Source organism: Diospyros lotus, chromosome 14 (genome assembly GCF_014633365.1).
Source record: "Diospyros lotus cultivar Yz01 chromosome 14, ASM1463336v1, whole genome shotgun sequence".
NCBI lineage: Eukaryota > Viridiplantae > Streptophyta > Magnoliopsida > Ericales > Ebenaceae > Diospyros > Diospyros lotus.
The window spans coordinates 23,714,407-23,728,636 of record NC_068351.1 but is presented as its reverse complement, the minus strand read 5'-3'; positions in this window follow the sequence as shown (position 1 = coordinate 23,728,636).

The following is a 14,230-nucleotide window of genomic DNA, read 5'->3' as shown; positions in this document are numbered from 1 at the left end:
AAGCAAGTGGAAACAATAAATCTTATCTTCTCTAGCTCTCCTCATTTCAAGCTGATATAAAAGGTTTGTACAGCCACTGGTAAGATATTCATTGTTACCAATTCATTAGGTTGTAAGTGTAAACTTCATTTACTTTGTCATTTGTTGTAAGGTTTGAATTGAGTCTCAAAACACGTTGTGCACAAAAGTTTTAGGGTGAACCGTGATAAAATCTTTGTGGTATTTTCACTAGTGAAAGTGATTGGGATTGAAAAAATCCTTCAAGTGGGAAGTGTAATACCCGATATTACATGGTGATGAAAAGATATGATTTTCGGTTATTTTGAAAGGATCTCGGGTGGTCCGGGAAGCCAAAGGTCGATTTCGATAAATTAATTAATAAAAACTATCGAATCGATGGCAGGGGATACCTCGGGACTTGGATATCCAGGGAAAAAGGCATGATATTGGTGAGCATCTCGAGGTGAGACTAATGATGCTGGAAGCAGTTCAATCGAGAATAATTTTTGAAATAAATTATGTATAAGCCAGAATGGGTGCTGGTACCGAATGATAGTAGGGGACCTCTGGGAAGCTGAGAGGACCCTAGAGGAGGTTTGGTTTTGCAAATAAGGCAACCCTGAGATGTTTTCGGGTGGAGTGAAGGTCCCTTGTAGGCACAAGGATGAAATTAGCTTTTATCAAGTAAGCGCTGATAATTAATTTTTGATAATTCAAGATTTTATGTAGCTTGATGTAATTAATTAAATCATTGGAGTGTCCAAGTGTATTTATAAAAGTTCCCAAGTAAAATTAAAGAAAGTAAAAGAGGTAAATGTGTATATATATTTGTGTGACTTGTTGCCCAAGTGTGCTATAGTGTATCATTTAAAAATCTGAAATGGGTTTCTCCCATTTGCAGAGAAGGGCCAAAAAAGCAGAGGGAGAAAGAGAGAGCTTGTGAGAGCATGGCCGAGTGAGATGGGAGCAATGAGATCGAGGAAGAAAGATGATCGACGGAGGTGGTTGATCGTGGCTGGCTAGAGGCGCGAGCAGCGGTCGGCGGCAATGGCAAGGGAAGCTGGAGCAGCGGCGACCATGGCTGGTTACGGCTTCCAGAGGCAGCGATGGTGGCCGACGAAGTTGGAGCGCAAAGTGGCACGGAGGCGACTAGTAGTGGCTGTGGTGACCTGCGGCTTCGGGGGTAGCCGGCAATGGTTAAGGCGAGCATAGGCAGGGGTCAGCCATGGCAACGATGGTCATGCACAAAGAGGCTGGCCATGGTAGAGGCAGTTGAACGCGATGGAGTTGGGGCGACGGGGGGGCTGGTCGTGGTAGCGGCCGGCGGCGACAGAGGCTAAGCATGGTGGCCAGTGGCTGGTACATGCGCAAGTGCTATGCGCGCCATGGAAGAAGAATGAGGTTGAAGAAGGTGAAGAAAAAAATAAAGAAAAATAAATAAATAATAAAAGAAAAAAAAAAACCATTTTTAGTTAAAAATGGGTTTCTTCTTCTAATGGTAAATATTTTAAATTTTTCTTGTAAAATGGTGGAGTGGTGGAGTCTCCTTGTTGCCTCATTGGGGTTTAAATCACTCCCAAATACCTTCTCGAGAATGGCATTTTTATTGGTTAGATTGAAGCGAAATGAGTTTTGGTCGCTTGTTTTGGATTCTGTCCGTCTGTAATTTTTTTTTCATGTCTGTTCTTCAAAACGTCGACCCTTCCCAACTCAGAACTGTCTTTCTACCCAAAATGTTGGAAATTGAGTTATAAATAAATCATAAATTATAAGCACCCCCACCCGGATATCCCAACCACCCGGTCTATCCGAACGAAAGCGCTTACATAAGGGAAGAGAAATAGACATAAGACAAAAATAATCTGGCATGCATACATACGAAAAATATAACAGCGGAAGCAAAACAATATACATGCACGCCCACAAGTACCCTGCTGGAACAGCGGTCAAAAAGTATATAAAAATATACAGACACCTGTGCCAACAAATAAAAGATACAAGGAACAACCGGGCACAGTAAAAAATGAGAGCCAGAACTCCTAACAAAACATCAGAGAAGACGGGGGTAACTAACTGTACACCCTACCGACACGGCTGGCTGCTAGGTGGCACGGTCCTCGCCCTCGACTTTTGCTTTACCCTTACCTGAAATGATGGAAAGCAAGGTGAGTCGCAAGACTCAGCAAGTTTATATGAAAATGAAGGTTATAACATGAATAAAAGAGGGGATCATCCCAAATATAGACCCACATGAACACACAAGCCATGTGACGTAACAATACAATAGTGCTGCATAATAAAAGCACATACCGGTCCTTGGGGCCCACATAAAACACCTGGCACCCAAATCCCATACCAACATGTCGCTGCCCTGAAAGGCAACATAGATTTCCAACAAACCTGTGTGCACTGTCCCGGGTCGGTACTCCCGTCACCCGTCCATGTCGGTACTCCCGACACCCGAGCCATAGGCTCTCTCGGAACAATACTCCCGTCCGAGAACTAAACACTACCAGTAACCATACAATGCATATAAAATGCAATGGCGTAATGAGCATCGACGTGATACAAGGCGCCCATACATCCAGGCATCAGGCTATGCTCCGCCCATATAGTAAATCACATGCGATGCATATGCTCGTGCTAGATGCAGCATAACCAAACTAGGATGTCCGTGACCAAGCATAACCAAATCATGATAATCCCAACATGCAGCCCGTACCCATGTGCATACCAAACCATGCTAAAAGAATAAAATATAACTAGGCATGCTATAATCACATAACGGCAGAGCTAGTCAGCAGTGCCTGGCACTGGTCAGCGGTCAGTGATCAGGAGAGACCATCTGACAGCCTAAGATAGACCGTACAACAGTCATACCATCACCGAACGGCCGATCCTTGCCCCCACTGCACAACCACTCTAATCGATACACAACCAAAATCCAATAATAATACCCGAACAGCTAAGAATCTAGCCCCGGGTGAGTACGACATCATTCCCATAGGCTTGGGGATGGTACAAACCCCCGCAGGCAACCAACAAATAAAACTCTCGAAATCAGTTTAATAAATTAAATTTTAAAACAAATCGTTTAAAATTTCATAATTTATTAACAGCCGAAACCAACGAAGGGAGGTCAAATAAATTGACAACGAAAGAATTGACAATGAGGGTATAAAGAACTTGTCGTTCCGAAGATATCCTTAGGCTGGTTTTGACCAAACGCGGTCAAAATTATACAAACTGTAATATCCCAATTATTCACCAAAATTAATAAAATTGGACCCTAAACAAAGTTTCGACAGCACAGAATATTAATTACTAGCTTAGCTACATACCTGGCAATTTAACTCTTGAATTAAACCGTGAATTAATCCAAATTTAGCCCCAAAATCTCTCAACTATCAAGCTCACGCACGCACGGATTTTCTCCAAAATGTTTGCTGCTCAATTGCACAAAAGCATGCCCGAAATCGGGCTTAAATTCAGCCAAAAAAACGAGCATAAGGGGGCGCCACGTGGCAGCGCTGGAGCGGCCGCTAGGGAGGTCACCGCCTCACCGAAACGATGTCGTTTCGGATGCCCATAGCTGATTAAAAATCAGCAAAATCCCCTGCCTCGCGCGCGCACCCACGGCCACTCGAACCCACGACTGCCCTTGCTCGTCTCGCGCGCGAACCACCCGCGCCGCACGCCTCATTCAACATATATGTGACTTACATTATATTTGAAGTGATTTTTCGGACTTTTCCACAACTCACGCCAGCACCCCCAAACTTCCATAAATTACACTCATACCCCCTATACTAATTACAGTAATGCCCAAAACTTCTAAAAATCACACAATTTAATTTATTTTAATTTTTCTCTAATTTCAAAAATTCCTAAAATAATTAATCAATTACCTTAATTTTTTATTTTCTTAAAATCTCATAATTTATTTTTATTTAATCACAACAAATTATTTTGATATTTTTTTTAAATCAAATTATCCCAAAATTAAATTAAATTATCATTTTCGGGGCGTTACATAAATGGTTTGGTAGTCTCTTTTTTGAGTCTTAAACTAATAAATAGGTGAATGAATGAGTTATATGCGTTGCCATGCATTTAAATTGTGATGTTGAACCTAAAATGTCATCACGTGGTATCATATAATTGAGTTGATTATGCATCCATGACAGTTATGATGTGGGAAGTTCCATAAGTTATCTATTACAAGCATGATGTTGGATTTGCATGAGTAATGCACGTTATTGTTATTGTTATTGTTATTATTATTGTTATTATTATTTTAGCACACTTATTATTTTGTGTGGTAGCTTGTCTGCGAGTGAGAAAGAATATCCTATGTACACCTAACACGGGTTAAGGTAGCCATAAACCCGATAGACTCGGCTCGTATTTGAATTGATTGTTGATCATCTTGGTAATCCAGTTATTTGTATAAATAAAATTTTTTAAATAACAAACCTACTTTATATTTTAACTCATAGCTATTTATATATTTTATATTATATTATGATAGATTGTACATATATTTATATTTATATATACACGTATATAACATTGAATCTTTGGAGCCTTGGAGATTAAGTCTCCAATTTGTGACTTCCCAGGCGCAGTCAATCACGCGGCTTGTCGATCTCTCTTCCCATCGCATCTGCTAGTTAATTTCCCTCAGCTAAAATTGTTGACTTTGCACAACCTTTATCTACACATATATATGCATTTATTGATTTTGCATGACATAAGATATTAATATCACCTTTATACACATTACATACTTGTACATATATGCATGCATGCAGCTAGCTAGCTAGCTAGGCACCCTCAAATTCCAATTGCCGACACCCATTACCTATCTTGTATTATATTCTTATATATATATAATATACTCATACCAAATGGGCAGCATTTGCACGGAAGAGAGGAGAAGAATGAAGAAGAATTTTGGAGGAAGAAGAATGCACACACTGCTCTGCCGACCTGTTTTTCTTCGTCTAAATAATAATAATAAGTTATTTCAAATATTATACATTACCTTTTATTTATTCATGTACAACTTACTATATTATAATATAGCATATAATTAATATATATACACTTACAACATTGTAATTTTGGTGGCCTTCGAGTCGGTCAGGGTGGATCTAAAACTTTATGTAAGGGGAGGTTAATTTTTTTTTTTTTTTTTGAAGATATAAAATTGTATATCATAGATTTTGGGGTGGATTGTAATTTTTTTATTGATTTATTATTAATTTTTTATAATATTAAAAATTATTTTTTAAAAAAAAATATTTTTAATTGTGGGCTTTACACACATGGATACGCCCCTGCCTTGGAGAACATTTCTCCAATTTATTTATTACCCCTTGAATGCACAACACACTAGAAACTTTCAGCAGTTTCCTCCATCTTCTAATTCCCTTGGTGCTAATATAATGTATAATAATATATCTTAGGAGATAATAATATATTTATATGTTTGTGTGTATGCCAAGACAAATCAGCAATTGAAAGAGAGAGAATAAAATAAAGGTGAGGAAGAAAACCCATTGCACGTGCTCGTGAATTCTGCCAGCTTCTCAAATCTTCCCATTTCCTTTTTAGTATATCATGTAATATATATATATTAATATAATCTAATATATATATATTATATTTATACCTCACACCTAATCTAAATGAACAGCATGTAATTGTGGAGAAATTCTACCAACTTCCATATTCTTCTAATATTCTTGATATATATTGTTATAAAATATAGGTTAACATGGCATATATTTTATATATATTTATGGCAGCCAATTCCTTTCTCTTAGTTGTAGTTAATATAATGTATAATATATTTCACTACACGATATAAAATCCATATGGCTAATGTAATATACTATTAGCATAATTTGTGTTAACCCAACTCATATATTTTATATATATATATATATTCATATACCTATGCATGGCTGCACCCTCCAATTTTCTAATTTGGTTTATTAATTTTCACTTTTTTTAATATAATTTATGGTGTACACCAAGTATTATAATCATGTGCTCTTCTATCTTTTAACCTGTAATGATAATTTAATTTCCATTAATTTTGAATATCGACACATTCATTCACATAACAATCTCAAAATAACCATTCTAACCTCTAATTATATAAATATTATTAATGTGTCCTAACTTTTTACCGATTGTTACATAAACTGAGTGGACCTTGGTTGTGGCCACCCAGAGCCGGCTCAATAGCATTAGGAGCCTTAGGCAAAAAAAATTGTCGAGGCCTTTTTAGAGAGTATTAATTTTTTGTAAAAAAAATAAATCATATACCTTCTTATGAGAAAATTTCGTTAAATTAAAAAAAATTAAAATTCAATCAACTACAAAATACGATAATCTCTTATCGACAATAAATTTTTAATTAAAATATAATGTCTCATAGATCAAAAAGAAAAACCAAACAACCTATTATAATAAATAAAGAAAGAACAAAACTAATTTTTCTTGAAACTCTAAGAAAATCGATACAAGTCGAGCAAAAAATTATATATTCTTAATTCTCCTATAGAAAGAAACAAAACGAAACATTAAATTCATAGCATTAAAAAGATAAAATTCACTAATAAAGAACAAATTTTAATTCTACAAACATGTGTTGATCTATGTTCAACTTTATATAAAATTAATTTTTCTTACCTTTTGAGATGCAAAATTATTTATTAAATCTCCATAATCAAGTTTATCTAATAAATCATGTTCAATGAATAATATACCTAATCCATTCAATATTTCTTGTGACATAGTTGACCTCAAATATGATTTTATCAACTTCAATTTTGAAAAACTTCTTTCTGCAGAAGCTATTGAAACTGGAATTGTGAACAATATTCTATAAGCAATATATGCATTTGGAAAATAATCGACTCTTTTGATGTATTGAAGAATTTCCATTGGACTACTTTTTTCCTCTTTAAACGTTTCTCTGAACACTCTTTATTCTAAAAATAAATCTAAACCATCTATAGCAGAAAGTTCATCAAATTTAAAAATGTTTTCAAGATTCAAACAATACTCTTTTAAAACATCTTCATTCATTGATTTTAATTTCTTAAAATTGCATAGAAATCCAAATTTTTTTCATATATTCCAAATTGCTCAAACCTATTTTGAAGTGAAGAAATGACTTGATCAATCATGTATATAAAACAATCAACTCTACAGGATTCTTCAGCAGATTGTGTTTTATCATCATCAACGTTTTCATCAAATTATTTTTTCCTACAAATCACACTTTTTTCACAAAATATGGGTTCTACTTCCATCTCATTTGCAAGTTTTTTGGCAGAAACCATAACAGATTGAAATCCGTTTTCCTTATGATGAGGGAATATTTATAGGGGGGCAATTTTACTGTGCTACCCCTAGAGGTTACTATTAACTTGAAGCCATGTGTGCTAGTAAAGGCCAATGGGCGATCGCCACGTGTCAAGACTTAGGAGCTCCGCTTATCTTTATAATCTTTATTATGATTTTGAAGTGGAAAGAGATAAAGAAGAAGATTAAGTCAACCAATGACATCTTTAAATATCCCAAGAATTATCTCTATTAGGGAAGATTATCTTTTCTCCCCATGGAAAGGGGATCAACCTCTCTTTTTGAAATATATCTTATCTCCTAAGAGAAAGGCCACGGGACATCTATAAATAGAGGGCAACCTCTACAGGTATGGAGATCTGACTCCTAAGGGACTCATATATTATTTTTCCATTACTATTATACTCCTCAAAAACCCTATGAACTGACTTGAGCGTCGGAGGGATCACGTGGAGCAAGTCCCCACCCTTTTTGCAGGTACTTGGTCCGAGACAGAAGAAGGTGATCGGCTCCGCATCATCAATTGGTGCCCACCGTGGGGCCCTCGTTTTTCTTTTTGTCTGCCAAGTATAATCTCAAGCCACTCGAAGCACAATCAGATTGAGTGGGAAAGAAAAGGTTTCACGTATGTGGCCTCATTAACGGTATGCTCCCTGGTTTAATATTTATACATCGATCACTGTTACATGAAAAGAAAAAAAATAGCTGGAGGCACTATGCGTATCAACTATTAATTTATGTGTGTAAAGATCAATTTTTGTATGTGTCAATTTTCGCTGTTTTCCCATAAGTTTGGCTCTTATGTGACCTCGTTAACGGCTTCCGAAAAAATGGGGGAAGAAATTGGGAGCGGTAATCCAGGAGAAAGAAGAGGTTCATCTTATTTTATAGATCCTATGAGGCTTGATTTTGCCATCATATGCGGCTTTATGTTAAAATAAAACCTTTTAGAGGCTGGGAAAAAAGACAAGCAGAATCAATGGATGAAGTTTCACGGCAGCAAGGTACTGCTAATTTTTCTAATCCATTGAGTCTATGTGTTTGTTTATCATTGTTGCTTATTAATTGCACTTGTTGAGGTCAAAAACCTCAAGATGATGAAGCTTGATTTTGTTCATGCTGTATACATTATATTTTTCTGGCCTATCTTTTGGGCTACAACGTCAATAAAGGGCTTTTCCAATAAGCATAGCATCTTTTTCTACCCATGGGGGTTTTATTCCATGACGGCAGCAAGGGCCAAATTGGGCTAGCTCCGAACCCTCAAAGAGATGGCCAATGGTTAGTAGGATGCATCTTTGCATGACAAGACGGTAGAGATGGCTATCGCGGACGTAGGCATCAAGACCGAACCGCGAAGGCAAAATATGAACATTATCTCTTATTGCAGACGTAGGCATCAAGCCGAACCGTGAAAACAAAATATGGATGTTATTTCGGATTGTGGAAGTAGGCATTTCGCCGAAAATAAAATATGGATATTTTTTAAAATCTCGTCATCAACTACAATTCAAGCCAGCATGTGCACATGAAGACCGAGGGTCTGAAATGCCTCGACAACGCAAGAGTAAAGGATCAAATATGATCCTCGGGGGGCCTCGAACCCCCGAACACTCAAAAACAAAGGATCAGATATGATCCTCGGGGGGCCTCGAACCCCTGAACACTCAAAAACAAAGGATCAGATATGATCCTCGGGGGGCCCCGAACCCCTGAACACTCAAAAACAAATGATCACTTATGATCCTCGAACTCTTGACAACTCAAAACCGAAGGTTCAAAGGGGACCACCCCTACTAATTAAGGCACCAGTTCGGAGGCTACGAACCTCAGCCAAATGAAGACCAAAGGGGACCGCCCCTACTAATTAAGGCACCAGTTCGGAGGCTACGAACCTCTGCCAAATGAAGACCAAAAGGCATCAGTTCGGAGGCTACGAACCTTCACCAAACGAAGACTAAAGGGGACCATAGCCTCAGCCAACGGCCCCGAAGGCAAGGTGCGCAGCCTCAACCAACACAGCTTCGACTAACGGCCCTCGAAGACGAGGCACGCAGCCTCGGCCAGCAACCCCGAAGGTCAGGCACGTGGCCTCGGCCACCACAGCCTCGGCCAGTGGCCCCCGAAGACAAGGCACACAGCCTCGGCCAGCGGCCTCGAAGATAAGGCAAGCGACCTCGGCCACCACAACCTCGGCCAGCGGCCCCCGAAGATGAGGAATGCGGCCTCGACTAGCATAGCCTCGGCCCTAGGCCAAAAATAACAATAAAAATATATATATGTACTAATTTAAGAGATGACCCCTTTTCTACTATAGGAAAATCCCCGAACGTCTCTATCACCTCGAGCGACCTAATCACATTCTGCATGGGAAGAGTGAAAGGGCACTGGGAGACTTGAAAAGTGAATTCAGCATTCGAGATTGCTAACCCAACTTTTAGTAGAACTTTTTTACAGAGGCTCAAAAAAACAATGATGACTACTCCTTCAGCTACTCAAACTCCTCGCTCGATCAGCTCAAGGAGTTGGGGGCAAGTGATGAGGGAATATTTATAGGGGGCAATTTTACTGTGCTACCTCTAGAGGTTACTATTAACTTGGAGCCATGTGTGCTAGTAAAGGCCAATGGGCGATCGCCACGTGTCAAGACTTAGGAGCTCCGCTTATCTTTATAATCTTTATTATGATTTTGAACTGGAAAGAGATAAAGAAGAAGATTAAGTCAACCAATGATATCTTTAAATATCCCAAGAATTATCTCTATTAGGGAAGATTATCTTTTCTCCCCATGGAAAGGGGATCAACCTCTCTTTTTGAAATATATCTTATCTCCTAAGGGAAAGGTCACGGGACATCTATAAATAGAGGGCAACCTCTACAGGTATGGAGATCTGACTCCTAAGGGACTCATATATTATTTTTCCATTACTATTATACTCCTCAAAAACCCTATGAACTTACTTGAGCGTCGGAGGGATCACGGGGAGCAAGTCCCCACCTTTTTTGCAGGTACTTGGTCCGAGATAGAAGAAGGTGATCGGCTCCGCATCATCACCTTATAAGTTTCAAAAACAGAAAGAAGACCTTTTAATTGATCTATAGCAATATCAATATGTATATCTTCACTTTGAAAGCTCTTACTAACTAAATTAACTGCGTACAAAATATCATACCAAATAGTCATGCCCAACAAAAATTCAAAATTCTCTAATTCATACATTGCAAGACATTTAGCTTCACTCTTTATTTTAGGATCATCACTACTTTCTGCTAATTCAAATAAAGCATCTCGTATTTTTGGAGCTTGAAATCTAATTGCCTTAACACTTTCAATACGACTTTCCCAACGAGTTTGTGACAATGATTTGACAGTTAAATTAGATATGTTATCCTTTAATATTTTCCATCTTTTGGGTGAAAAAGAGAATAATGAATATATACGTTGTAGAACTCTGAAAAAAGATACAGCTCTAACACAAGAGGCGGCAACATCAGAAATTACTAAATTAAGACTATGACAACCACATGGCGTATATAATGCTCTAGAATTTATCTCTAATAGTCTTTTCTGCACACCTTGTTGCTTTCCTTTCATGTTAGACCCATTATCATATCCTTACCCTCTTATATCATTGATATCGAGATTCAAATTTTTAATTTCTCTTATAAGTTCACTAAAAATGCCTTTTCCAGAAGTGTCATCCACTTTTAAAAATTCTACAAAGTATTCTTCAATTATTATTGGACTAGTTGAAATATCCACACACCTTAATATGAAAGACATTTGTTATTGGTGACTTAAATCTGGAGTACAATCAAGTATAATAGAAAAATATTTTGTCTCTTTAATTTTCTTCAAAATCATACTCTTGACTTCATGTGATAACATCTGTATCAATTCATTTTGAATATTATGTCCCAAGTAATGATTATGAATTTCACCATTTTGAATACGCCGAACATGTTCTTGTAATATTGAATCAAATTCAGCTATCATCTCAATAAGACTTAAAAAATTTCCATTATTTGCATGATAAATCTTTTCATTAATTCCACGAAATGCCAAATTATTTTTAGCTAGAGCTTTTACCACAAGAATGATTCTTTTTAAAACATTTCTCCAATGTTCTTTTTCTTTACTAATTCTTACTTGAACATCCCTGTCAATTTCTTTACTCTTAGAAAATTTCAATTCAAAATCAAACCGAGCATTCATATTAAGTAAGTGTTCTTTACATGTTTCATGACTTTTCAACTTAGTACTAAGATTTTTCCAATCTTTAGTCCCTTCATTGTCAAATTGGTTCCCACTAGGTTTTGTACCAAACAGTTTGCAACAAAAGCAATAAACTTTGTCAAAATCCTTTGAATATACCAACCATCTTCTATCACGAGTTTCCTCATTTGATAGTCTCCTCGTATAATAAAAAGTGAAGAAATGTCTAGAAGTTTCATCTTTCGAAAAATCTATATCACTTTCTCTAATTGGACCTTTTTCGACTAACAAGTCTCTTAATTTAATATCAATATTTTCCCATCTTCCTGGATTAAAAATATTAATAGAAACATTACTTAGGTTATTGTTAATATCCTTAGTTTTCACGTTAATTTCCTCATTTTCTGTATTTTCTTGACATTTTCCACCAACCATATTACTATAATAGTTTTTATCGTTATAATTCTCTATAGTTTGATCTACCATCATCTCATTATCTCCTATTTCATTTAAAGTTGTGTGTTTAGTTGTTTCATTATTTTGGTTATTTCGATCTCTCTTATTACTCGTAATAAATTTTTCAAGAGCACCTTTTTGAGATTGAATCAAACTATCTATTCTCTTCTTTTTTTTTAAGTTTCTCATACCCTGATGCATATTTTCTATTGGATATATTAACTTGGAGATAAAAATTAAGCAATTGAGTAAAAAGAAAGGTATCACCTAGAAAATCTTATAAACTCCAAGTATATAGCAATCTTACTCTCATCAAGTGATTTTCCCCAATGAAGATCAAATCAATTGAATCCTAACATGAACAAAAATAAATTTTTGAGTGTTAATTGAATGAAATCAATTGAATCATAACATTCAATTTTATAGAAGAATATAAATACAAATTGGATTTCAAAAAAATAAATTGACAATATACAAAAAGGGTTGATGATACCATTACACTCTTCCAAAGTTCTTAAATTTAAATCACAATAGTATAATAGCCACTTTTTAACAAATATCAAATCCTAGATTTAAACCATAGTAGACAGAGTCTTTATAACATAAAAGTTAAATCATAGATTATTTGATTTACACACAATAGACAGATCTTACCTATGAGCTCTTTATGTATATGACTATTTCAACTATGTTTTTTTAGGGATGATGAGTATCACACGAGGAGGATATTCCTCTATTATTTATGTTAGAATTATTTAAAAAAAATAATTGATTAAATAGTTTGAACCACTATTTAAAAAAAAATAGTTTGAGCCATTATTATTTAAAGAGACTTTACATAACAACTTCAAATCAAAAAAATGCCACTATTAGATCACTTTTTGATGATATTTGTCTAAGGATTCTGCACAAATATCAGTTTCCTACTCGATAGGGGCAAAAAAAACCACAAATGTCAATGACTAAATTGAGAAGCAGAATTCAGTGCTAGAAGTAGTTGATAAATGCACAATTCAATCCAAACTTTAGTGTTTATTGAGCATATATACATTATATATATATATATATTCCCATTATAATGTCCCATTGTTCCACTTCATTTTTATTTGCTTAGAGCTTGCTGCTTGCCCTATTGAAAAAATATGGATAATTAATTGAAAGAAATTAGATTTTGGTTCCCTTAAAAATTATATATGAATGGTCCTGAGAATAAAAAATATACAACATTAATTATATTATATATGCTATTTTTGTTTTTTATCATCCATAAGCAAACCTATTCAACTTTAATATCATATATAATGCCATATATTTTTGCCTTTAAATGCTAGATAATAATTACCTCCCAAATTTGCTATACCAAATGGCAATGAGTATGTAAAAGTATAAAGCAAAAATACTTAAAATTGGATAACATCTAATTAAAACAGTAAACTCCTAAAACTTCTCCACCCAAAACTGAAAATTTCTCCTTTCATTCTCATTTCTTAAAGTAGTTCTCATAGCCAGAACATAAATAGAGCAGACATACACTAACAACTCAAAATTAGTGAATCACATAGCCAAAATAAAACACAACTAATGACAAGTTCACAACAAATCAAACCCAAAAAAATACCCACACAAGAACACGAACACCTAGAAAGTCTCAAAAAATAACAAACCCATAAACAAAAATTAAAGTAAAAAATAATCAAAAACTCAAAGTGCGTACAGAACAAGCAACATAGATGCTGATTATTATTGTTGTTGCTAAATCAGTGAAGTCTGAAGGCTGAAGCGAGCGAGAAGAACAGAAGTGACTCTCGCGTCGTCGACAGCTGACTCAATAGTCACAGACTCACTGTAAGCGAGAGAGAGACAGAGGGGCTGAGACTGAGAGCAAGAAGAACAAAAGTTACAGAAGAGATTACAGAAATGTTGTTGAACTTGAGCGTAGTGTTGATTTTGCCGAATTTGAAGTGAGCAAGAGAGAAGGAAAAGGAAGTGAGAGAAGAGAGGGAAGTGAAAATGGGTTTAGTGGTGGGAAATTGGGAATTGGGAAGTGCGAAAGCAACGATACAAAAATTGGGCAGAGAGTCTCTGTGAGAGAGAAAGAGAGAGAGAGGGGGGTGGAGGGGAGGGAAGTGTACTGGAACAACAAGATTTTTTTATAGATTTAGTGTTTTATATTTA